General features: G+C 39.0%; 1 long non-coding RNA gene across 1 annotated transcript; it reads right to left on the minus strand.

Moving 5' to 3' along the window:
• Positions 1-1,538: 1,538 nt before the first annotated feature.
• LOC148159910 (uncharacterized) lies at positions 1,539-26,108 on the minus strand. The gene is made up of 3 exons (XR_015762752.1): positions 25,639-26,108; positions 1,889-1,932; positions 1,539-1,612 (listed from the first exon to the last, which is right to left on the minus strand). It is a non-coding gene; the product is annotated as an uncharacterized LOC148159910 (long non-coding RNA).
• Between the last annotated feature and the right edge of the window lie 1,746 nt (positions 26,109-27,854).

A 27,854-nucleotide genomic window follows, 5' to 3' on the forward strand; every position in this document is an offset into this window, starting at 1 on the left:
AAAGGTACTCATTAAGTAATCATTGTGTGTAAACTGATGAGTTTAATCAAAGTAATAAAAGGTCTCCAATCATAGTGGACTTTAGCCAACATTATGCTAATTCATAGCTGATCTAACACAGCATATGCAAAACATCTGATTTTAATGTATATCTACTAATGGACTATGTTACAAGACTATGTCTACATTTGTTTTATCCCAATTATAATCTTAATATTTTAGAATAACATTAATACAGCGTGTATAATAGTAATTTATAAACTTATTTGCCTCTGAAGTAGGCCTCAGCTTACTAGTTGTTCCTACTAACTGATATACAAGTGAAGAAAAAATAAATAAATCAGCATTAGTGCGGTGTGACCAGAGTAGCCTGCAGATAGATGCTTGAAAGATTGCTGCATTCACCAGCACCGGAATCAACCAGCTTTAGTCAGCATGAGCAGTCGAAATTCTTCATGTGTAGCGATTGTGAGAAAGGGACGCTGTGGGCACAGCACTGCACTGGCCTCTCAGCATGCGTCTCGGAGCAGTGGTGTCTCAGTGGTCTGCTGGTTCACCGTGAGTGAAGCTTCAGCAGGCATTAATAATTCACCAGCCTCTCTTCGCTCCCGGACAAACTTAGTTTTCACCAACAGGGGATTTGAGTAGCAGCTACAGCAGCAGCTTTGATTTAACTCAAAGTCCAGGCTCGCTCCCTCTCTCTCTCACACACACTCTAAAACACACACATCCACACAAAAACGCATGTCAGCTTGTAATACAGCTTCCTGATATGTTTCGATAAAAGCTCCCCTTCAACAGTAGCCACAGTACTTCTCAGGAAAAAAACAAATTACAAATCTACTTTTTTTTTCTTTTTTTTTTAGGATGCCAAATCCATTACAGCTAGCACACCATAGCTGTTCTAGTTAACGTCTGTGACTACATTTTAATTATCACTGGAAATATTGTTGGCATAACCCTTGACCTCTAAAATAGGTCTGACAAAAGCAGTTTTATTTTCCTTACAAAAGGAAAGTTTTATAAACTGATGTGGTGATGCTATGAAGCATTTTACAGCTGCTGGAATTAAAATCCAGCAATTGCTAAGCTAACTTAGTGCTATGACCATTAAAATCATGACATGTATTAACTTTCAACAGCCAACAGTATAGAAGTGCATTATTATTCTCACGGATGACTTGCAAAGTTTGGGCATATTTCATATCCTTCATGTTATTGCACCATATTGAATTGCACTGTGCTGAGTAAAATTCATCTTTCCACTTTGGAGTGAACTGTAATGTGTTTCATTGTTGTTTGCTGCTTATATACTGGATTATAGTGTGTATTTTTTCAAATATGCGCACCGTTCCATCTATACAGCAGAGATGTACAATCAGCTACGATTATGCAAGATAAATATAATTCTTCATGCTGACAGTTTCTCAAAAAATGTTCCTAGCTAGGCGTTTAAATAACGGACAATAAGTTGTAAATCTGGGCATTGGGGGTTGGCTGCATCTCTCAAAAAGTTAAACAAACTTCAGTTTCTAAAGTCTTACCTTGAGCGAAACCAGTTGTTGAGAACAACTTCCTCACATGGCCCTCCAAGATCAGAAAATACGGCTATCTGGAGGAAGGCAGAGAAGCTACATTTATTATTTAAGAACTTCAAATATTAATCAATATTGACCCATATATATATAAAACCTATGACTGTATTAGGCATTACTAAATGTGGGAGTATGAGTAACAGGTAGCTTTGTGTCAGTGTACAAAAAATTTACGTCGGTGTCAACATTTCTTGACATTGTTATTTCAGTAGACATCAGTTTTTAGAGCTTAAATATTCCCTTCTCACTGTGGGGTGCATTGCTGCAGGATCTGCTGTAAACATCCATCTTACATTCAGAGAAAGGAGGTGTGCTGCCATGCCACTCAACACAGACGCTGAAATATATGAAGAAAAAACAGTAAATGCTCAGACCTTTAAAGAAAACAGCTATAAAGTTGATATAAAGTCTGGCAGTGTTACAGTTATGTAGGACTAAAACAATTTAGTAAGTAGTTAATCGTCAACTGGAGCATTCAGACTCAATAAAAGTTGTTTTCTTAAAGATCTGCACAAAATAAATATATATGCATTTAGCAGTTAAAACTTCTTTGTCTGTAAATATGTTTTACCCAAAGCTCCTCAGGTGGCATCGTCTTAGCCTCATCCAGTTCAAATTCAGTGAAGGAACGCAATATTATTGCATTTCAGGCACTAAAATGTTTATTTTCATATTTAAAAGGTATTTAATTATTTGCATCTTTTAATGCGTCTCTGATGTTGCATATAAAGATCTAAGGTTAAATGAAAAATATGCATAATGTGCCATTTTTTAAATCCGATTCATTGTCAGAACAACCAACCAAATAATCGATTACTAAGCTGATCGTTAGTTGCAGCCCTACAGTTGTGTACGAATAGGTTAAAAACATTCATGGAGTCTCTCAGGTGGAGCCGATGTCAACTAAACTCTATATTTCTAAGGTTAGCTGGTTGCAAACATGTGGATCAGGCAATTTAGCATCATCAGCACGCTAAATTGTGAATTACCTTTTAATTTGCATTTCAGGTAATATACAACAAATGATCAAAACTTGTTCATGTTGTAGCTGTGAGCTTAGCTTAGTTGGTGAATTATGAACATAAATTGTGTCATTTTAACCTAGCTGCACTGAATTTAGAAATAGCTCTCGTTAAGGATGAACTGGCGCAAAACCATCTGCAAGCTTGTTTCAGGTACTTCAGCAATTTAAAGTGCGCAGCACAATTAATTGCAGTTCACATCCTGGCACTGAATTAAGTTAAATCACTAAAGCACACTTAAAATGCCTTGAGTGATTTTCTCAGCTCTGCAGGATAAAACCCCCAAATATACACAAACTCAGACAGGAATGACAGTGATCAGTATTGAAAGGGCTACATTGTAAACCCGTGTCTAATTTCACAGATGCTGAACAAATTGTCCTGTAACCTAAAGAATGTGTTTGTGTGGGCTGTATAATTTGAGCGACTCCAAGCGCGTATGTGTGTGTTTGTGTCAAAGTTGAGTGTGAATTCATCTCGCATTCCGACAATGAGAGAATGTCAGAGAGGCGTGACGAGAGCACAAGATGCAGAGAGAATGTCTATGTGGTTGCATTTGTACATCTTGACACGACAATCGGGGGTGTGCGGCCGCATGCACAAGTGTGTGTGGAGGTGTGGGATGAGGCCGATTCAGTTCATGAGTAAAATCTGCACATTAGGCTGCAGTGCAGGAACTTGACTAAGTGTCACTCACACACCCACGAACACACACACACACTTTAAGATTCACCGGCCATCACATATCTGTTTCATCCAAGTTGACAGCATCACTTCTGAACCAATTTCCAGTGAAAGGACACTCACAAACCCACGTTCACTGCCACAGAGGCCATGAATAGTCGACATGTATTTTTTTTCCTCCTTCACCAATTACTTCTAAAGTTCACTGAATGTATGTACATATAAATAATCATGATCGTTCACGTGTAGTGTAGACCTAGAAGGATTTAATAAATGTTAGCCTCTGAAACCCAATTTGCTTCCCAAAAACTGTGCTCAGCAGTTCACTTATGAGGACATTTATATTTATGGCATTCATGAATAGTTTAATACAGCTGCATTTTTCCACTCCAGAGAAAATTAAGAAAGGTCTATAGAGAGATCGTAAACTACTGGAGTTCAAGCAGGAGTTCATCAGGGTGCGTGGGACTGCTCAAGTCCCACTACCTCAGCGACTGCATTAATATTTTCCCCATTTCCGGTACAAATTTTCTAACTATTTTTCAAGTCACAATTTCTTATTTTTCCTGTTTCTGATTTCCAGTCAAGTCAATTTCAGAACCGATGCTGAAATTGACTTGGTAAGCACAAGTGTTTGTGTTTACCGTTGTGTTTACTTTGTCATGCTAAACACAAATGTTTACCATGAATAATAGATGCTTTCAGAGCAGTGAGGCCTAAAAAATTGAACCTGCAAAAATAGCATAAGGATTGATTAGTGGATGGATAGACAGACTGATATATTAATGAATGGAGAGATGAACAAACAGATGGATGCATCAACAGTTACACTTTTATTGACAGATGGAATAACAAATGGATGCATAGATTGATGAACAGATGGACTGAGATGTAGTTCTGTATGGATGGGTGGGCATATTAAATGGATGGATGGATGTAGTGACAGATTTTTATGCTGACAATGTATTGATAGCTCAGACACATGAATGGAGGTACTGACGCAGTGTTTGCAAAAAGACATTCAGTCGGACATTACCAATGTAATTTAATTTGTTCGACAAACTTAAAATGATCAGACATTTTAACCGATTATACAAATCTGCAGCACAAGTTTCAAAACTGTTCTGCCCGAGACACTCCAATGTTTGCCAGCGTGGCAGAAGTAGCCCAAATGTTTTTGTGAACACTGCTGACATATGGACAAATGTACATCAGACTCAGGGGAGCTGAAATACCAGGATGTAATGCCACTTGATGGTGATTTCAAAGCAGCCAACCTCAGAGCAATAATTATTTTCCTTGGCTGGGTCTGATTGGCAGCATCCCCAAGAGAGGAAATAATACCATGAGGAGTCCAACTAGAGTCCTCAAGAGCTGCCGTCCTGTAACTTTTAGATGCATCCCTCCTCTAACAGATTAATCAAATGACTGAATTACCTCTTCAGCATGCAATCAAGTTTGGCTAAGGACGAGCAACAAGCCTTTTATTTAATGCTGGTTGGCATAAGAGTTGGAGATCCTTGCTGCAGACGTTAGCTTCTGTGGTGGCATCAAGATTATGCATATTGAGGTTGTACTTTGTGTTTGAACTATTAAAATGGGCGCCTAAAAGCATTCTCAAGTATTTGTAGATTTTAACCATTAGTGGGGGCTGTGGCATCCAACCCTGAGGAATACCAGGACCTCACTGTACAGAGATATGGGTAGGAAGACAGTTATACAGATTTACAGACCGTAGACACTGTTGAAACACCAATCATAGTTTCAAATATCTTTCTCGATACAACATAGCTCTTTGTGAGATCAATTTTGAGCATTCGGCCGCTTTTCACATAGCCCTGCTCTTAAATCCATGGTTGTGTTTGTGTTGCTCTACGGCACAGTGAGGCTGCGCTGTGCAGCGCCTCATCATGCCTGATGCTGCCCTGCCCAAGGGCGCGGCTCTCTGTGACATAATCTAGGCAGCTCAAATCAGAGACAACCTGGCACTTGTCCAGAAAACAAAGACAAAAAATAAACTGGTAATGTCTCAATATTTGAAGCCTTCAACACCAGAAGAAAAAAAAATGACTATCAAGCAATTTGGGAGCAAATTGTAAGTTTACATAGCATTGGAGATGAGATAGGAATCCAAAATCCAAAAACTGTCCATTAATGCAATCATATTTCTTAATCAATTTACTCTGGCATCGGTGAGTACCAGGTGACAGTAAATGACGATGGTTTTGTCCACAATTGATGCCCTCATTAACACATGTGTGCCCAGCTCAGCGTTTTTCTCTTGCTTTTGGCTCTAGACCTGCAGTGAGCTCAGCGTCTGCTGCCTCGTATATGAAAGAAGCCTCATTCTGAGTTTAAAATACAAGGAAACCAATAGAATCTTTAAAAAAAAAAAAAAGAGCAGAAAAGAAAATGAAATGGAAAAGATCAATGCAGTACACAGACAGAGGGTTGGATCTGATTATACCAACAGGTCTTGTAATGATTCCCTCTTTTCTTTTTTTACATAAGAGAGTCTGACACTTTAACGTCAAAAAATAACTGCATCAACAACCTTATGTCAATTATTATTAATTGTGTGTGGTAAATTTAATAAAAAAAATTGTCCTTGAATTAATTTGTTCATGTGTTCAGCTCACTTTTCTCCTCAGTGCAAGATGACAACACATTGTGACAGGCTGATATTTCCCAGCCTCTTCCTATACCACCCACACAAACCATCTGCAAAGAGCACAGAGGCATTTCCTGAAAGCTACAGACAGATGACATTTATGGGTTGACAGGGCACTTTTAACACTTTTTCAACTGCGTGTGTTTGTGTGCAAGTACATGTGTTTATCTGAGCATGTGTGTGCGTGTGCATGGCTGGGCTGTGTTTCTCTCTGGTTAAATGTGACATTTCCTTGGCTGAGAGCTTGTGAGGCCAAAGCTTCATTAAAGGTTATCTGTTAATTACAAGGACAACTTGTGGTCACATTGAGGTTACGTCTCCTGTTCCTTTCACCCACCTTCAGTCACATGGAGGAGTTTTCTTATTGGTTTATGTTGACACGGAGAATAAAAGTAATAGAAAGAAAAAACAAGCATAGCCCTATTGCAATAGTTTTAGGGGGTCCTGGATGATATGCTAAGTAGGCCTGTCACGATAGCAAATTTTGCTAGACGATAAATTGTCCCAGAACGTATTGCGATAAACGATAATATTGTTGTTTTGAGACCATTTTCAAGTAATATAATAGTACTAATGGCACAATAATGCAAGAACACATTCTCAATAACCTTATAAATTATAATGACATTTAAGACTAGAAGTGGAAGACATTTTAAATATCCAAAAATAAATAAAACAGAAACAACAGCTAAAATTAACTATGAAGTCTCTGTAAACAAAATTATCTTTCCAAAAAAGGGATAGTTGAGACCAAAGCACCAGAATAAATACTTTTATCATTCAGTTTTTGGTAAAAAGGGAAAGAAATTAGAAAAACGATTAAACAAGCCAATGAAAATAACAGTTTCTTTTAATTTATCATGTAATTAATTGATTTACTGTTTATTGTGACAGGCCTAATGCCAAGTATTTAATAGTGCACCAATTTTTAGACACAAAAAAAGATTCCAGAAAACCCTACTGTACAGTTTTGAAATAATTAGCATTTTATTGCAGGAAATAAGTCTTTGATCACCTGCTAACAAGTATTTTGGCCCAAGAGCACAAGACTGAGAAGCATTACAGGACAACAAGCAATCAAGGTTGGTGAGAAGGAAACAACTGTTGGTGTAGTCATTAGAAAGGAAAAATTCAAGTTGATCGTCTCCTTCGGATTGGTGTTCCACACAAGATCGAGAAACAAGAGGGATCAGCCCAGAAATAAACAGGAATATGTGAACTGAACACAGCTGGGACCACAGTCTCAAAGGTTACTATAGTAACACATTCGTCATGTCTTAAAATCAAGTAGTACGTCCCAGGTCTCCGTGCTCAAGTCATCACATGTCCAGGCCAATGACCATCTGGAAGATCCAGAGGAAGCATGGAAGATGGGTGTTTGGTCAGATCAGACCAAATTATAACTTTTTGGTGTTTGAAGGTGGTGGAATAGTACAATCCCAAGAACAAGAACCCAACTATCAAGTATCTTGAAGGTGTTTTTTCTGCAAAGCGAACAGGATGACTGCACCTTGTCGAGTAGAGGATGGATGGCACCATGCATCGCGAGATTCTGGCCAACAACCTCCTTCCCAAAACAAGAACTTTGAGTACGGATTGTGGTTGGGCGTTCCAATAGCAAATGCCCTGGCAAACCACCAATTATAGGAAAAACACCTACCACTGTCTCTAATTGTTGCAAGAAACTGCAAAAAAATATTGACTGGAAAGTTACATTCATGAAATAAAACCAAACCTGAGAATATTCTCAGTGACTTATTCAAGTTATTAATCTGTAGCCCACCAAAAACATGTAGAATGATATGAACTGATGACATAAACTCATTTTACTCAAACGACTTATAAACAATTTGAAAACAAAACATGACAGCTGAATGAAACTGCAGTGCAAATATTGCATCAAAGTTTTCCTTTAGTGGCTTCCTATTATAGTGTCCTGGAGTGCTTTGTATAATACCCAAGGAGAAGAGCATCAGAGTGAATCTGCTGTGGTATTGAGTTTAGATTGTATTTTGACAGCCTCAAACATGAGGAAAATACAAGAGTAAAAAAAAAAAAAGACTGAAATAAAAACAAAGTACTTAAGAGATTTGCTGAAACAATCAAAACGGATAGAAAGTCACAGAAATAGAAACTGAAGATGTTGACATCCAATCCCACTTTTGTTATTCAACGTGCTCAACAATCATATTCTGCTTTAGAGGAAACAACAAAACTCTACAAGAGAGTGCACTTATAGAAAGATTTCATCACCAGTTTTTGCACAGCACATCAAGAATAACTCAAGCTGCAGAGCAAAGCAAAGAAGTGCACAGCTTTGCTTCATTTGCAGCTTTTCAGATGATTTCTGGGAGATTCTGTCATCTTTGCCCAAATGCACTGCACATCATTATAACCCTGAAACAACACACACTATTCCTACATAACCCCATGGTGAATGAAATCTCGCTCCCTCGCTGCCAAAATGAAATGCTGCTTAGAAAGTAAATTTTACAAAAGTTACGACGGCTGAGAAGTTAAAAAAAAAAAAAAATCGGGGTTACAGTGAAGCTCTAATTGTTTTGGCAAATTTAGGCATTCATAAAGTAGCATGTTTGAATTTTGCCTTCTCTGGGCACCAAGCTCAGTTCCCTTGTGTAAATGTAATCATGTTACCACACAGGGAAGCTATTGTCATGTACTTATGCCAAAAGAGTAATGGAAATGCTAGTGGGATCTATATAAGCAAAAGGCAGCACAGCGTCTTGTGCGAGAGCAGAGCGGAGTGAAAAGCCTATGTGCGGGACCTAATTTCATGCAATCAACAAAGCCACTTTGTGTCAAAACTCTCCTCTGTTTAAATCCTTCTTTAAAGAAGCTGCAGGCCTTTGAATCAAGACTTGGACATGCCTCACAGAAGCTCACAATTTTATTTCACACTGAATAGCATAAGCCAGTGGACCAACCAAACAAAGTGGTTTAAAAGATTTTAGTTCCACACCAAAACACTTGGTATATCACTGCTGTGAAGGGAGTAGAGGGGTAGTAAAAAGAGAGTAAAAAACATTTCATTCATTCTGTGCAAGTGCAGCGCATCAATCAGATTTGTGTGAAAGAAACCGATTTATGAAAAGGTCATGACTAAACACCAGCTTTTACCTTTTTAAATTAGCCTGAAATGCCCCACTGCAGGAACCACTTCTTATATCTGACAGGGTCCATTTCATCTGAAGCTGAGGATTAGTTCTCCCCAACAGAGAGCTGAACAGCAGACCTTAGAGCTCCACTAAAAAGGTTATTGGAGCAACATGGAAATTAATTTTATTTTGAAGTTTTAAAAGATTGAACGATTTGATGGTTAAACCGTGTTTTAGGGTGGAATGATGACCCAATAGACTATTCTACTTAGTTATGAAGCAAAAATTGAGAGCACATGGTTTACTTTATTATACATTTCTTCTGGTGAAAAATTTTACATAAAGTTCAAATGTGTACATACACCAATAGATACACGTCCCTCAGCAAGACTTCATAGTTGGTGTATAAATATAGCCAATATCTTCCAAAAATACATCACATTTTCTGATTTCCTGTAAACGTAACATTTTTTAAAACAAAAATAAGATTTCCTTCTTACCGTGCCTAGCTAGTTTTCTGGGGCAAACCCTGCTCTTCTTAAAAGAAATGACAGCATTCATTTCTCCGATGTTTGATATTAACCACAGACTCATTTTCAAACTTTATTCCTTGCCAGCATTATCAAAATAGTCCATATTTGTAGAGCTGGCGCTAAACTTTTTTTTTCTTTTTTGAATGGTTTCAACAATCACCACAACACAGTGTCAACTTAAAAGTCTAAGATTTTAACTGTTTCAGGAAATACTAAGAGTTAACTGGAATAAACAATGAAACGTTGATAACTAAAAAGGTTTACTTTTCAAAGATTGCTCATTTGAACCACAAATTAATTTAAAAACTGCAGAACTTTGTGGCTTTAAAAAGTTACACTTTCTTAACCATTTTCAAAGTGCAAATATGTTTGAGAACAACCAGAAAATAATGCAGATATGTTTACACCACTGTACATTTTGGTTTGCTTTTTGAAAAAAAAAAAAAAAAGAAAAACTGTTTTGTGCACAAATATCTGGATTTGGTGTATACTAAAAACTCAAATTTTAAAACGTATTTATTATCTCCCTGGATTGGTGCAGAATTTCTCAAAGCAGAGCAGCAGACTAACAAGCACTTTGCACCTTCCTGCTCGCCACTAATAAACATATCTGAAAATCAAAAACAGTGTTACATCGGTCAGAGTTTTAGCATCAAGTTGTGTTTCCTAAACAACTTTGCATCGCGTGAATTGATGCAGGGAACCAACTAGCAGCAGATGCTAGTTTGGGTATGAAATAGTGAGACGCCAAAATGAGTTGTGCACTTCAGGTTTTTAAAAAATATTTCAAAATAGAGCACCAATCCTGAACTCTCCATTTAGTCTTCCCTCAACCCAACAAGGGACTACAGTGATCAAATCCTTACATAAAACAATACTTATGTGGCGTGTCATAGTATCATCATTTATTGTTGGGTTTTATTCTTTTCAAGACTCCATGAGAGTCAAAGCTACAATTTGGCTCAAAACTTTACTGTTTGTTGATGTGGCTTTAAAAAGAAAACAATGTAAAATGCAAACCACGACAACATAGGGGAAAAACAGGGGGTGATCATCTGTGTTTGCTGTTGGGTGGTTCTGGTAGGGGTCCAGTAGAGCCAGAAGACTCAATGTTGCAGCCCTGATGCTCTGCCGAGCCATTCCTCTCTCTTTGCTCCATTTCTATTCCGTTTCAGTCACAACGCTAGTAAAGTTCCTCCACACCTCCTGCTTTCTTTCTGCTTATGCGCTGTCAGTGTGTGATCCATTTCTACTATGTATGCAAACTTGCTGAGGCAGCAGAATAAAATATTTACATGTAATTGAGATGGGGTTTAGTCCTCTTCAAACATATTCACAGTAAATCTCTGCCACAGTAGCTGCAGCAAACAGTTTTAATCTGAACTGTTTGTTCACATCTTTGCAATTGTGCTTTTTGCAAATATGTGATCACACATTAGACCGAGGTCAGCTTCCAAGCTAGGTCTAAAGTCTCAAATTCTGTACACAGACTAAGACTTAAAGATTATCTACTTTAATCTTTAAATTAATAGTTCTGACTTAACTTAGGCTGCTTAGATTATCAAAGTAGGATTTTGTGCAGGTCTTGTCCATCTTGGGCTTGCCTTGCTCTATAAAAACAGACACTTAAAATCATTCTCCATCAATTTCAAGAGTTCTACAAGAAGCAACAAATGTTTTTCCTAAAAGAATGCAGTAAAACTTAATTTGTATATTGCATTTTCATTTGCAAACATGGAGCTTTAAATTTTTGAATAGAAACCATGTTTCCATAAAAAATAAAATAAAAACAACTTTAAGGGATCTAAGTGCACTATAAATGCACCAATGGAGAACCCATCTCTAGTTTCCGATTTTGAAAAGCTTTCAGGTGCCAATTTAAGAACAGAACTGATTTTTCTCTAGTCTTCCTGAAGTTTGTGGTTGTCAATAATTCATATTAAATAAACTAATTTACTCCCTCATCCAGGGACTTTGCACTCTGCTAGTGTACGATAGCAGCTGCTGTAAAACAGGGTTTTACCATTTAAAGCAACAAATTTAGGGCTGTTGTAAACGAATATTTTAGTAATCGAGTAATCTATCGATTATTCTTACGATTAATCGAGTAATCGGATAAAAAAAATATAAAATGAAATATTGGTAAATCTGGCATAATACCGGTGTTACTATCAGATATCAATATCAGTCCAATTTTCCATATTTGAGCATCCCTAACAGTTGCTTTTTGTAGTTTAGAAAACTAACCTGTAACAATAATAGCTCACTTTCTAAGTTAACCAGAAGAAAAGTTATAGAAAAATCTGAAATTATATTGAATTTAATAACAAAGAGGCAGGCTCATAAATATGCTTATAAAAAAATGTCTACAATCCAGCTTTTAGTTTATGTATTCATCTTCAGTGAATAGATTAATTAAACTCACCTTGCCACCTAACCTGTCACGCTTTGGGTTTGAAAATACGGGAAATGCCGCCTGGAGTGGGAGGAGAGGGCGAATGAACAACGTAAGATGGGTGGAGGGGAGGAAATAGACCAGCGGACTGACGAACCGTTAGACCGGGGGACGAACACGGGGGGAAGCAATACGGGATATTTACGACACCTTCACTGGTCACACTCAGAAACTCATCTACCAGCCATGTACGATGCGCTCCGCCACCCGTTTCTTCAGACCGGGATATGAAATTTATTGTGCGGTTCGTCGGTAAAGCTACATTTACACGGTAAGCATCAGCTACTCAGCCGCCCGCCCTGTTCAGTCTATCCGCTCACCTCAGCGCTCTTCCCGCCGTTCGCTTTCAACCAGCAGCCCCGGAGGAGAAATGCTGCCGTACTCCAGGCATTCCCCCAGTCATTTTAAGGATGCTTATTGGTTCCCCAAAAACGATAAAAAGTCGGGCATTATCATCAATCAATAAAATCCCCACGGGCCAATCTTGAAGATTGGACTTTATGCCGCTGAGACTTAGCTTTTGTCAACAACTCAGAGGCGGAAGTGAGAGCTCCGCGCAACGCAAATGAAGTCCCGGCCGGAACACGGTGCGCTAACTAATAAAACATAAATTAACGAAGCTTCGAGGCAGGTAAATTTTCCTCGAGGAATTTTAGTAATCGAGGTACTCGAATCATTCGAGGAATCGTTTCAGCCCTAAACAAATTGGTTACAAAATTTCCACTTTAAAACCATCTTTATCATTTACTGATAAAGATCATTGCGAGCAGCAATGTTGGTGCATCAAGTGTCACTGAACCAGCAGAGAATAAGGTAAAAATGTTGGCTACATATCCAAATCCAGCGAGTTCCACGAGATAAAACAGATCATTGTACAAGATTCATCCCATCTGCTGAAAGCCTCATTCTCTCTCAGTCTAAATGAATCAGACACTAAAATGGCCTTTTAAATAGCTTCTCACACTTTTGTACTTACTCTTTCGCTTCATTTTTAAACGCCACACTGAAAACAGCTCCACTTTAGACTTCCTCACTCAGTGACTGTGTTCACATGAAAGAGTGTTTATCTCAGACCAACAACTCCACATTCTGGTCAGAAAAATGGGAATCAGGCGACTCCAGTCCCCAGTCAATGTCTCACTGCACCTCAAAATGAAATTGTTCATAATTTTCATGTCAGCCTAAAAGAAATAAAGTTTTAGTTGGTCATCTTGTTTGTGCTGCTTTAATGCATAGTGTGAACATTAAAGCAGTTTATGAACCATGTTTCAGACTTCATATGTGTGAATTCAACTTGTAAAATTTGCTTTTCCTCAGCTCAGTTCAAAGAATGAATCAATTGAATCTGAGCACTATTCTTGCCAAAGCCAGCACTACAAGCTTCCTCCAGGCTGTACTGTAAGCCCCTGGCAGACAAACTGAAATCCCACTGCTCCTCTCTACCCTTTCTTCCCATTCTGCTTTTTTTTCCTCTCGACTTGTTGATACATATGGGATGACTCATCTAGTCCAGTGGGAATTAAGCTAAAACTACAGTGATTTTCCTGGAATGCACACATTTACACACACAGGTACAGGCGCACGCACACACACACAGCACTGCTGTAAGCAAACAGATGAAGCTGCCAAAGAGAGGTGTTGTACCTCCGAACTCTGTCGGACCAACAAGGTCAACAGTAAAAAACACCAGCAGTGTGTGTGAGAGAGAACGACTGTGAGAAAGAGGGAGTGTGTGCATTTATAGTTAGGTGTGGGCATAAATGTTTAGTAGCACTGTCATGTAGTCCACTAACAGGAAGGACCTTGACATCTGCTCCCAACTCCAACCATCCAGCCGGGGTTAATCAGCCTGCTGCTAAGCCAGCGTCCTGCCAGGACTCTGTCAGTCACACTGACCCTGCCCAAACTGTATTCTCGTCTCCTCTTCCCCTCTCGAGCGTTACTTTCATGTAGTGCCTGTTGATCTGACCAGAAATCTGGCTGAAGTCATGGTAACAATGACAAACAAGGATGGCGCTAAAGGAAAAGCATTTGCAGTGAATTAGTGCAGCTTTTGTGACACATTTAATACTTTAAACTTGCATTAAGCCAGACTGAAATGTCAATAAAGTCCAACCTTAACCGGTAAAAGCAAGCCTTGTCTATTATTAGCCATCTTTTATGTCCATTTTGTCTTCTTAAAATGTAATCTTAAAAAAAGCGTGTAAAAGTTTTCACGCAGTTTGAACATTGACATTTTTTTAGTTCATTACAACTATACACTTGCATTTTATTTGGCTTTTATTCAATAGTGCTACACAGCGGTGCATCATTTCAAAGTAGAAATCTGGGAAGTGTGAAAGGGCAAGTGTTCAACCCCCTTTTCTCTGATGTACCAAAATAAAAACTCAGCGCTGCTTATTGCCTTTGTAAATTACCTTGTCGGAGACATTTGAAGCAGAGTTGGGTTGTAAGGTAATACCCAGAACTGTACAAATCTCAAAGTTCTGTTTTATATCTGCAAAAATCTTAGTTTAGTACCTTTAAAACCTTTCATGAGCAGCAATCCAAAAATCAGTCACAAACAGTGATGGTCATGATCAGAGTAATTTCTTTATCTTGAAAAAAATTTCCTAATCAGTAAATTCAGCAGACATCCTGGTAACAAACAGCACCTTCCACATTCAACATTTTAAATTTAATTTGATGCCCACAAATGCTTGAAATTGATACAATCATGCTATGTCTAAATCCAGAAATGCAAGAGATTAAACATGGCAGTGAGCTGCATTTCTGCTGCAGCCGTCAGGAATAGTTTGGTCATGTCTATGATATAGGCTCAGTCTACGCTGAGTGCATATGTTCCCCATCTGCTGAGACACCGTCTCCGTCTTTTATATGTCTGTCGGTCCTTCTGTTAAAGAGTTCTCACTCATTTTCATGAGTATATGAGAATATAGCGCCTCAAGTAAAAGTTGAGCCAACTCCAAGCCAGACATTAATAATTGAGGAGGGCACGAGGCGAGAGAATAGCTTCTGCAATATTCATATGTCATATTGACTTGACTGCCAGCCACTCGCCCATGCACCCCGTACTTATGAAGTCTCACAGATGACTGAGGATGCAATGCTGTGTCCTCCCCCAGCGTCCTCTTCCTCAATCTCCCTTTCCTCATCTGCCATCCTTATGCCACCTCCTCTTTCTCAGCTCGCTCTCCCCCTCTCAGCCACGTCTCCTCTTGTTCCCGTCTCTTTCCCGCTGTCTCCTGTTTTCTTCCCCTTCTAATCTGCTGCCATCTCTCTGAAGAGCATGGCATGCCCACGGGCCAAATTCAATTATAGACCAAATTAAAGAGATGCTTCACAACTCCCTTAACGGACAAAGGGAACACACGCATGCACCAGAAACACCAGGGCTGACATCAAACGGACAAACGCAAAGACCCCTACACCCACCCAGTCCCTCAGCTACACACACACACGTCTACACGCAAACACACTCTCTACATCTGCCATGTGCCGAGAATTTAACACAAACACAGCAAGTAATTGCACAAACTGTGATTTCAGATTGCGTCCTCAGGTTAGCCCAAGTGTTACATCACTTAATGGAGCTTTCCTACAGTTGTTCAGTGGAAACTGCCCTCTGTGCTTCTTCATCTCCGAGAGCCCCAGATGCAGCCATTAATGAGCCATATTATTGGTAAGATAGCTGTGAATAAGTAACCAGCTGCCTGACGGTCCTAAAACTAGGAGGACAATTTGATGAATTAAGACCAGCGGCCCGTGTTCCAGCATTAGCTGTAAGACATAAAATCCTCAAGAGCTGAAGTGTCTCAGAGGTCAACCAATTATCGGCCACTGCGAGCTTCACTAGGCGCTTTTCAATGCAATTATATCAAACCACACCGTCTATTTTACTTGTTCTTATAGAGACAAAATTGCAACTCTTACAATGGATTTGTAAATGTACTGTACATTTTACAGTCCCGGTAAAAAGATTATATTATTGCCACAAATGTCAAATTTGAGTTTAATAACGATGCATTTGGGATGTTATCTTAGAAGAACGTAATGACACAACATGTACCCAATACAAGATTGAAAGGTTTTGGGAAATCCTCTCAAGAGGATTCATGTAATCCTTCCAAAACTAGTTTGGATGCGTTTTTGCGATCATAATCCAGCTAGAAGATGAAATGTGTCAAAGTGTCAGTGCTTTAGGCCGAACTATCACCTTCAGGCTGAAAGAAAATTGTTCAAGATGTTCAACAACTCAAAGACCTAACCCTTTACAAACACTGAGACATGCTAGAATACTACTTCACTGTCCACACTGGAGCCAAAAAGAAAAAGCCCCTGCTGAAAAATCACCCTCAAGTTTAAACAAAACTAGGGCTGAAACGATTCCTCGAATGATTCGAGTACCTCGATTACTAAAATTCCTCGAGGAAAATTTACTTGCCTCGAAGCTTCGTTAATTTATGTTTTATTAGTTAGCGCACCGTGTTCCGGCCAGGACTTCATTTGCGTTGCGCGGAGCTCTCACTTCCGCCTCTGAGTTGTTGACAAAAGCCAAGTCTCAGCGGCATAAAGTCCAATCTTCAAGATTGGCCCGTGGGGATTTTATTGATTGATGATAATGCCCGACTTTTTATCGTTTTTGGGGAACCAATAAGCATCCTTAAAATGACTGGGGAATGCCTGGAGTACGGCAGCATTTCTCCTCCGGGACTGCTGGTTGAAAGCGAACGGCGGGAAGAGCGCTGAGGTGAGCGGATAGCCTGAACAGGCCGGGCGGCTGAGTAGCTGATGCTTACCGTGTAAATGTAGCTTTACCGACGAACCGCACAATAAATTTCATATCCCGGTCTGAAGAAACGGGTGGCGGAGCGCATCGTACATGGCTGGTAGATGAGTTTCTGAGTGTGACCAGTGAAGGTGTCGTAAATATCCCGTATTGCTTCCCCCGTGTTCGTCCCCCGGTCTAACGGTTCGTCAGTCCGCTGGTCTATTTCCTCCCCTCCACCCCATGTTCGTTCATTCGCCCTCTCCTCCCACTCCAGGCGGCATTTCCCGTATTTTCAAACCCAAAGCGTGACAGGTTAGGTGGCAAGGTGAGCTTAATTAATCTATTAAACTCACTGAAGATGAATACATAAACTAAAAGCTGGATTGTAGACATTTTTTATAAGCATATTTGTGAGCCTGCCTCTTTGTTATTAAATTCAATATAATTTCAGATTTTTCTATAACTTTTCTTCTGGTTAACTTAGAAAGTGAGCTATTATTGTTACAGGTTAGTTTTCTAAACTACAAAAAAGCAACTGTTAGGGATGCTCAAATATGAAAAATTGGACTGATATTGATATCTGATAGTAACACCGGTATTATGCCAGATTTACCAATATTTCATTTTATAATTTTTTTTTATCCGATTACTCGATTAATCGTAAGAATAATCGATAGATTACTCGATTACTAAAATATTCGTTTACAACAGCCCTAAACAAAACATACAGCATCTAAAATGGACAGAAAATGTTTTATGTGGTGACACAAACGTGTCCACAGTGACAAAAGGCATGTTTGGAAGAGTCAAGCTGAGGCTTTTTGACTTCATAATGGTCATAATGGTGGATGCTGGACAGTAGCTTTAGTCCGTGTAGTAACATACAGCCATCAAGTGAGTAAATTAATAAAAATGAAGGTGATCTGTCTCTAGAATGAATGTTGGATAAATACTGGACGACCCCAAACACACATCAAAAATGGCTTTAGAATGGACAAGCAGGTAAACTTCTGAAATTATGTCAACTTTATTTAAATTTCATGGACTTTGGAGTTTGTGTCAGAAAACTAAACATGTTAAAGAACCACAACCAGAGCTTTCGCTAAGAGTTAAATAAAATAAAATTATGGAATGACACCAGAAGCTTGAAGATGGCTGCAAAAACCACATGTCAAATCCAGGCTGCAGAAAATTATCACTTCGAAATCAGTAGATCTAAATGCATAAACTATAAATCTGATGAAAAATCAAGACAAGAAAAATTTTGCTTGTATGTTTAACTAAATGTTAAAAGGGAGACAAATGTTGCATGAAACTGTTCAGTCATTATCATGCAGAAAATAATGACTCACACACACACGCTTTCCGAGTTTCTATTTTATGGATTGAAGATGAAAGATTTTGTCAAGTCCTCCTGGGTGTGTATGACCAGTGTTTTTTTCTTTGGTTTTGTTTTTGCAGACTCTGTGGAACGTGGCGGGCTGTGGAGGTGGGTATTCCTGTGTCACCCCTGCCCTCCCTGGAAATAAAGTAATAATAATTCACTGCCAAGCTGAAGAGATACAGCCTGAAGGCTCAGACAAAACATGGAAACAATTCATGCTCATACCAACTTGAAACAGGCACAAACCAGCAGCCGCCTACACTGTCTTTACTGAGCCAGCCTTGTAACATTACTCTGCACCAACGCATGCACACACACACATATGCATGTGATTTCAATTTAAAAAACACAAACACAACACCGTAATAAATATGCAAATAACCCAGGCTGTGTGTGTTTTACAGGAAACAAACAGCACCTATAAAGACAGCAGTTGGGGGCTTTTATAACATCCAGCGTCGAGGAGCATACGAAACGATGCTTAAGTTCAAACCCAGCACACACACAAAAAGCACACAGTCCCAATGACCTATTCATTATGCCAGCTGTGTGCAGATGGATCAACAAATACAAATTGATCAATTGGATGGCACTGCATCCTCTCTCCCACCAAGCCTCAAGCACAAACACACACTATCCATGACTGCAACACTGGGATGGGAGTGGGGGTGTCTGTCATTGTCCTGTAAGGGGATATCTGAGATGATGTTGGCGACTTATCCGCACTCTTCATAATCCATTGTGTGTGTATATTTTTGTCCACGGTGGCGTGTGTATGTGTGTAACCGACCGGGCCTGGTGTTGTTGATAAGGGCTGAGGGCTTAGTCCTCACTCGCAGGGACACACTCGGAGCATTAATGAGCCCACAGCACAGAGGAGAGCCTCTGCCAAAAAGGTCTTTATCAGCCTCTAGGAGCCTGGGTTGCCTGTGTGTGCGACAGTCAGGCTGAAAGGGGCAGAGTCCCTCAGCCTTCATGTGTTTTAAAACACTGTGCTGTATTTTTCTGCTAAAAATATTGATTTTTAAACCTCTCCCCATGAAAAAAAAAAAAAAAAAAAAAAAACAGTACATTGCAGTGGTAGGGAATACAGTGCAGCCTGAAGGTGAGGGTGCAGGTTGAGATGCAACACACAGCAGTTCTGTCTGAGAGGGCACATCCATCACACAGACAGCTTAAACCCAGCATGTGTGCCCGTGTGTGATATAATAAGTTAGTTAGTCGGGTAAAAGGGTGTTTGTGTGAGAGCTACCTAAGCCAAGATACAAGCTGAGTGACTGACAGAGTATTATATTGGCTGGCAACATAAAGCTGCGGATAAACGTCAAAGAAAAAAAATGGAGACAAGGGAAGACTGACAATAAGTAGACGCAGGGTGACATAGGTTGCCAGGAGGAAAACTCTGCAGCACATAATATTTCTATAGCCAACTGTTTTATTCACAGAGAGCATGGCAGCAAGTGCACACTTCAAAGCAAACACTAAATAAGCGGAAACCTCCTTGCAAGGTGAGATTTATCTCCGGGTTTTTGATGACTAGGGTTTCTTATCCTTTCCTCTGACTTGTTCATAACTAGGAGGTTTCACTTTCATCTACAAAAAAAAGTTACAAAGTATAAGACGAAATGATCCTAGCACCACCTAATTAAAGACATAGTTCCTTGCAAATGTTTTCAGATGTTTTCTCATTACAACCACAAAGTGAAATCATTTTATGGGATAAGCCGAAACAAAGTAGTGGAAAAAAATGTCATTAAAAATATATATTACAAATAAAAATGTGAAATGAGTGGCATGCATTTGTACTCATATTACACACACATTAAAATTACACTGAAGTGGCATTTTAGCCCATTGTGTAACTTATGAAGGCGTTAGTAGCCTTCAGAGGTAGTGATTAGAGGAAACCACACATTTCAGACTTTGTGGAAGAATAAAATTGTTTTTATTCCACTTAATAGTGCGCCACATGCTGGTCAACTACAGTCTGGTGATAAAATGCACTGTAGTTATAATGTGACAAAATATGAAAAAGTCCAAGGGATATGAACACTTTTGCAAGCCAAACTATTAGTCTGCTTAGCACCAGAAAATGATACTCAAGTTAAATTAAGTAAATAAGCCAATAAAATTAAATATGCAGCCTTAGAGTCAGCTGTCTAAGGGGAGGCAGATGAAAGAGAGTGGGGAGAGAGAAACTTGAAACTGGCTTTCAAGCATTTCAGGTTTACATGTTTGCATGAAACATTTATGAGATTTAAGTGTTGCTGGTTCAACATAGCAGAAAAGAGTTTACTCAGCTGTGTGGTGACACTGGCACTTGGCAAGCAGAGGAAAGGGGGAATTAAGGCTGTCATAGTAATCGTATTTATGTAAAGATTAATAGTCATACAAATAATTGCGATTACTAATTTAATTGGCACTTTCTCCATTTCATTGACAGTACTATGGTTTGTACTGGCTCTTAAATTAATAATTCACTTAATGATGATAAAAAAACAGTAATTTATCTGGAATCAAATCAACTGTTTATGCTTTCCAAACAAAACCTCCACAGTTCAGATTGTCTCCAAAGCGACTGTAAGGCTGGAGGGAAGGATGATCGACGACGTACAAACATGTTCACAGTAATCTTAGAGAAACATTTTGATTGTGCAACTGGTTACACTGCCAGTCCTAAGGGAAACATGCTAGGAGGTATTTGTCATTTGATGAGGATTTGTTTCCCCCAAATATAAACAAAAGAAGAAATGGATGAGTAAAATCCATCCATCCATTTTGGATCAGAGGGTGATTATGCTTTTCTGCTGGTGAACTGCTGATGTATAAGAGCACACAAATAATACAATTATTTAAAAAATGTAAACAAAAAATGTTAAAAAAACAGTGGTCATCTTTGATTTAGCAGGTTATTTAAACTGCATACGTACTTCATTTGTTTATATGCCGACTTGAAACTAAGAATCAAATTACCAAAAATAGAATCACAAAAGACTTAAGTTTACAAAATACTAATAAACTTAAGCAATCATTTTCTGAATGATCTATCACCAGAATACTCCAAAAAACAGACTGTACAATGTACAATGTAGAACATAGAAAACAGAAAATGGCAACCATGTGAGGGATGAATAAAACAGAATGACAAGGTCCTCTGAAGGACACCGAATTAGATAACAGAACATGTTATGCTTAATTCTGCATACATGACACACAAACACATGGTCACATTGTACATCTGGTTCCTTCACCAGCGTGTTTGCTTTTCAGGCCTTGAAGTAATGGCAGTCATTACTGCTCCTGTGCATCGTCCGGCAGGTTATTACACTGGCAGTGCAGCTTATTACCCTGCCTCAGCGGCACTCAATTATTCTGCCTGGGTCCACGGGGACAGAACAAGCAGCTCAGTGTGCTACTTAAAATATTTCTAAGTAGGCCAAAGAGACTGACTAAAGTATGACATGCAGATGCATCACAGCATAGCAATATGCATCACAAGAGGTCCAAGAACAGGTAACATTTCCTAGGAGCTGCTTTGGTGGTTTAGTCTGGCTTTGTGAGTCTAAACAAAATCTCTGCGTGGCTCGTTTCTCTCTTTACAGTTGATGATAACCACCTTTCCTCATTCAAGCAAAAAAGGAAATGTCTCCATTAAAACGCCTGGTGTACCCTATAAAATAGACTTTATGCCACATATGCAAAGCAGAAAGGTCAACACAATCTTCCTTCCCAATAAGTTTATAAAATACTTTTACGATGTCGTGGAGAAATACAAAGACACAAAGCAGGAAAGCTGAGCGGACATGAAAGGAGGGGCAGATCTATTTTAGAGTGAGATTAAGCTGAGCTGTGTTGAAATAGAAGCCCTAACCGACCAAGCCATGATCTGGGGACTTATTAAAGACTCTTATTAAAAGTTAAGGAAGGCCCTAAGAACCTTAAAATAAGATTGGGAGGGGGGGAGTGAGTGAATCACACACACAGAGGGTGATGTGTGTGGCGGTGAAGGGATTCAGCTTAAGCTCTCCTTCCTGGGCTCTCTATTCTTTTTCTCTCTTCCAGCTCACTAAATGGCCGTATTTCTCCTCACTCAACTGCAGGGACTCGTTCTCCCTCTGTAATCAGGTCAGCTAAATAAAGTCCATGGTTTAGCCCGATTTTGACAGCAACAAGCCCTCACATAAATGTAGCAACTAGCAACTAGCAACCACACACACAAGTTATCAAGTGCAATTGCAGATCATAGATTTTCACAAATTCCTTTACACGCTTTGCTTGGCCAGTGTGCAGCAGAGTCACGGCAATATGCAGGCTGACTTAAGTTTGGTGCAGTCCTGTCAAGCTGCAGCATATACCACAGAGAATAGGAGGAGTGCTGCGCCACCTGCTTATTGATCAGTTAAAGATAAGGCCAGATAGAGCAGAGTAACTACGCTTAAGGGAGATGTTTGTGTGTGGTTGCCTTTCTTCCTTCCACAGAACCACAGGGACGCGGTTCAAAGGTCTCAGCACGTGTGTGTGATGCAATTACACAGCCACACGCCAAAATATTAACACCCCTTAAATGTTTTTCACCTTTACTCCACATTATAGCCAAAATTTGTATGTACTTTTTTGGGAGAGAGGCTAACATGAAGTAGCACATGATTGAGAAGTGTAAGGAAAACAATAAAAGGTTTCTAGTAAAAGTCCAGCTGCTCTGTGAAGGCCACGGGTTTGTTGAAGAACGATGGTGTCACTCTATGAGAGTGACTGACCAAAGGAAAGCCATGAGCAAATATGTGGTAATAGATGCTCCAATGAGAAAGTCAAATGAGAACACTGAAGCTACAAATTGCCCTGAACACGAAATCCTCCACAGTGATGGCAGCATCATGCTGAGGGGACATGAAAGCGGCTCAGATTTAAAGGGAATCCTGGTAGAAAACTAATTGGCTGAAAGTGATTTGGGATTAGGGTGGAGGTTCACCTTCGAGCTGGATGGAAACGTCTAGAGAAAACACTGTGTTTTAATGGACCAGTCAAAGTCCAGACCTGTTTCTAACTGAAAACCTACTACAAGACATGAATGGTGTTCAAAGATGCTCCCTTTGCAATCTGACTGAACTCAAGATATATAGGAAATAATTATTTTTTTAAACCAATTTCTAGATTTACCAGTTTGGTTGAGATTCAGCCCTAAATATTTGCAGCTGTAATTCATGTAAAATGTGTTTGTGCAAACTTAAGGGCTGAGGACAAATGCAGACCACGCTTCATTTTTTAAAAATTATTATTTGTAATGAAACTGAAAATCATGTCCTTTTCCCTCCACTTCATTATAATGCCAAACTTTGTGTTGATTGGGCCACCACATAAAATCCTAAAAATATGCTGAAGTTCAAAGGGTATGAATACTTTGGAAAGGCGCTGTACACAAACATCCTCCAACACCATTTTTACTTACTATTTCTCTAAATACAGCCCCTCATCAGTGCTTTGTCCTTCAAAGCAGAGCAGGCAGGAGGCATAATGGAAACCATAGCAACGTGACAGCAAATAGACAGCAGTGCTTGAGTGAGGACTGATGAGTTAGATGGGGTTTTCTGAAAGGACGTGTGAAGGGGAACTGAACTGAGATAATATGTGGGAGAAAATACGATTCTCAACACAAGCTCCTGACATCCTCTCCCTTATATGCTTGTCTGAATGCTAGCACGTCGAGACACGAGCGTCGAAGCGGCAACCAGAACTTCATTTTCTTGGCATATCTGCAGGACTTTGAGGAATAATGTGAGTCGGTGTTTAGGTCTAATAAGGGCTCTGTGGGGTTTTCCTCATAATTTCTGAGTCTTAGCTATCAAAGTTACTCATTAAAACATATACAGGCCAGAGGATTGGAATCACACCAGAAAAAAAAAAAGTATTGAGTTATTCCCAGTCACTAAGAATTTGGCACAAAGTCTATTTTATGAGTCTTAGCTCACAGCATGCAGTGGCTTATGGTTTCCTGAGATGCTATGCTGGTTTTCTCCAGGAGTTACCTGGAATTATAATGTCAAATTTAAAATAAACTACACAAGAACAAACACTCAAGGATTAATGTGAATTTATTCTAATTTATTCCAGCCCTAATCCCTCATTATAGCTCTCATAAGTAGCTGTAAGCAGGCAGATGCACATACACCCACAAAGGCATTAAAGCCTCTAGTTATCTTGCAAGTTCCACCCCGACAAGTCAGGTTTTACTTCACTGTTCTGACTTTGGGAAAAGGTGTTGGTTTAATAAAGCACAAACGGACTCAAGAGGATTTTTTAAAATCATGTAAACAAGGTTGACGTCAACATGTGCTACATATGTTTCAGTTTCCACTGTGATTTACTGGAATCAGGGCAGCATGTAATTTAACCGGATGTGTAGAAAGGTATGTTTTTATTTTAAAGAAACATTCAGTGGCATGCTAATAGATCACTAGTAAAACAAAAAACAAAAAAAAACAATGTGTCTTATACATCCTTATGACAGACTGTTTAAATGCAATTAGCTTCTTTAGCCCTTCAGACCAACACAAAAGAGACACAATTAAAACTGTCAGGTGACCTTATTACCCTGCGATAACTCAGAAATAATCCAAACAAATAGCTTGGATGTATTCTTTATTTCTTTCCTTCTTGCGGAAAGTCTGTGGTGCATTTCTATCCTAAAGATATAAAACTTCAGATATTTCACAACGAGATATTATTCATGGATAAACCTTACGAAAGCCTTATATTATAGTAGAATGACGGCCACCGTAAGAAAGGCTTACCTAATCAGTACATTATTGCGAGAGAACGCAAAACCTTTTGCCAGGAAACGCAAAAGTTTTGGAAGGTAACGCAAAAGAAAAAGAAAATTTCCCATGGTGCTCCGTACAACTGAAGGCAATGAAACCACTAGTCTGCATCACACTTGTTTTGGGTTTAATCACAGCATGATTTCAATTATCTGACCAAACCAAGTTCATGTTGTGTCTTTACTGCAACATAGTATATTTAAAAGAAGGATTCAACTCGAAGGTAACATGAACGTAACTTCTTTACTGAACTTCACTTTAGTCTCAACGTTACACATATCAATACCCTGGCGGATAACCTCTAGGTAACTCAGTAGCTAGGGGAGTGGTTCCGCTGAAGTAAATAGAGCCGCTTTATATACTACAGTTCAGAGAAGCATGATTATTCTTCCACGTTTGGTGGTCAAAAAATATCATAAACCACTAAGAGCTACACATAATCTCGTTGTAATTTAACAATCTGTTATTTTGGACATACCTGGTTGCATGTTTTTTTGTTTTTACAGAAATGAATTGGCTCAAGAACAAACGTAAATATAATCATGTAACTAAAAGAAAACATCATAATCACAAGTCAATAATAGAAACAAACCTTGCATGTTAATGTTGAAAGCTCGTTCACTGGCTCCCATCTTATTTGCTTCTTTCTGTGCGCCTACTACCTTTGTGAATCTTCCAGCCATCTCAGCCATTACGACACATACCTGACGCCATTTTTATTGACCCCACCCTCAACGTCGTCTCATTCCAAGCTCCCACCAAAAAGTTGGCAACTGAGCATTTAATCATGGTGACCCTTTTAACAGGAAAAACAATGTTGTAAACAAATCTCCCCCAAAGTTTTGTTTTGTAAAGCAGGACTTACAGCTTGTGCTCTTTTTGGCGTGACGTCATCCAAAACCAAAACTGGAGGGAAAGTTGTTGGGACTCACTGCTGCTCCCCTGTGTTCAAATTAAAAATATACATTTTCAAAGCATTAATAAATTAAACAACTCCCTTCACTATTTCGCAATGACATTATTAGCCTAGCTTAAATAAAAAACAAGGTCACAGCAGCTCCACTGTAGCGTTTTCTTTAAACATACCTTATTCATTTATCAACTGCGTTACACTGGCTCTATAAAGAAAGGTCTCTTACGTTGAAATGTCTTAATTAGTGTAATTTAACGCAGCTGTGCAAGACACACAAAACTGTAAACCTCTGATAGGGTTTTGTTTTTGTTTTTTTAAAGAGAGAGAATACAATAAAACAACAGAAAACAATTATTTTTTCATTTCAAACAACACAAAAAAGAAAAATAGTCCATTATTATTTTATCTATGCAAGTTTTTTGTTGTCACGTTGTTTGAGAGTGGTAATCCTTTTATTGTGTTATATGAGTATGTTATATATTTTTAAAATGCATTATTATATTTTACATGATTAAATTTTTCTGTTTTATTTGTACTATTTTATTTTCTGTCCTTTTGTTGCCAGATTGTATTTGTTTATACTTTATTGTTTTGCGTTACTGAAAAATAAAAACACCATATATTTATTTGAAGACAGATATTCTAAGATATTAATAAGCTGCTTGGTCCGACCCCTTTACGGGAAGAGGGTCTTCCACTAAACATAAAGCTCCATGACTAAACATGGTAAAGTAACAGTCGTGGAGCATTCATGAGCCAGTGAAGCAAGCCGTAACTGAGCATGTAAGAGCTGGCCGTACAGCGTGCTGATGAATGAAATCAGAAGATAACAGCATCTGTGTTGAATATGTGCTGCCAAAACCATCAAAACACACCTGCTGTGCTTACTAGCTGTACTTTATTTTAGGTGTACATGCACAACGGGGTCCGTCACAGTTTGCTGAATTTGGCTGACGTTGACTGACAGTGTTTTGGTCTGAGTTTTGCTCTGCCATGTCATTCGTGAGGATTTACGGGGATCACAGAGAAGCAGAGAGGAAAAGCACAATGCACTGCTGCCCTGGCAGACTTAGAATTGGAGATTGGTGCTGCTGCTTTGTGTTTATTTTTTTCTTCTTCTTTTCTTCTTCAGCGATGACAGAGTGTAAGCCCGAGCAAAACAAGCATGTCTCATTGTCATTAAATTAAGGACTGAAAAAATGACATACTATTGTAAGGGTGTAGTGATGTAAAAAGCATTTGGGCCTTAAATTAGATTATACAGTAAAAACAAAATTGCTCATCAAACAGATTTTGCTAGCAGACAACGATAACAGTTTTCAAATGGCGATTTCTTAAAGACAAAGAAAAAAGCAGCTTGGCTTTAGGTAATTGTTAAATTGTGAATTTACCGACTGTACAATTTTTTTGGACTCATTTTCACTAGCCCTATAAATAGGCCCTATAAATTCCTGATCAGCAAAATAAAGAGCCTGTTCAACAGCAGGAAGTAGAAAAAAAATCATGTCAAAAAACAGCACGCTAAGCCCCAACCTAACAAAATTCACAAACAGACGAGAACCAATGTCACTGACATCCAACAAAGTTTGCAAAGTCATTTGCTTTGGAAAAAGAAAGGGAAAAATGTATCCTCCCAAAGGTTTAGCAAACAAAAACAACAAACAATACATTTTGATGATCCCCAAGACTTTTGAGATATCTCAAAATTGACTGGCAACACAGAAGTGAAACTTAAAGAGTGCATGATCCGCTAAACTAACTCAGTATTTAGTTTAACTCCACCACCATGTTTACTGTGGGCAAACATGGTGGTGGTGATTATCCAGGTCATCAGTTTGCAACCCTGAACTTAAGCAGACTTGTGGTCATAAACCAGAATAATGAACCAAAGCACA

The sequence above is a fragment of the Poecilia mexicana genome, unplaced genomic scaffold (genome assembly GCF_051168715.1).
Source record: "Poecilia mexicana isolate PSO_F unplaced genomic scaffold, ASM5116871v1 scaffold_4, whole genome shotgun sequence".
Lineage (NCBI taxonomy): Eukaryota > Metazoa > Chordata > Actinopteri > Cyprinodontiformes > Poeciliidae > Poecilia > Poecilia mexicana.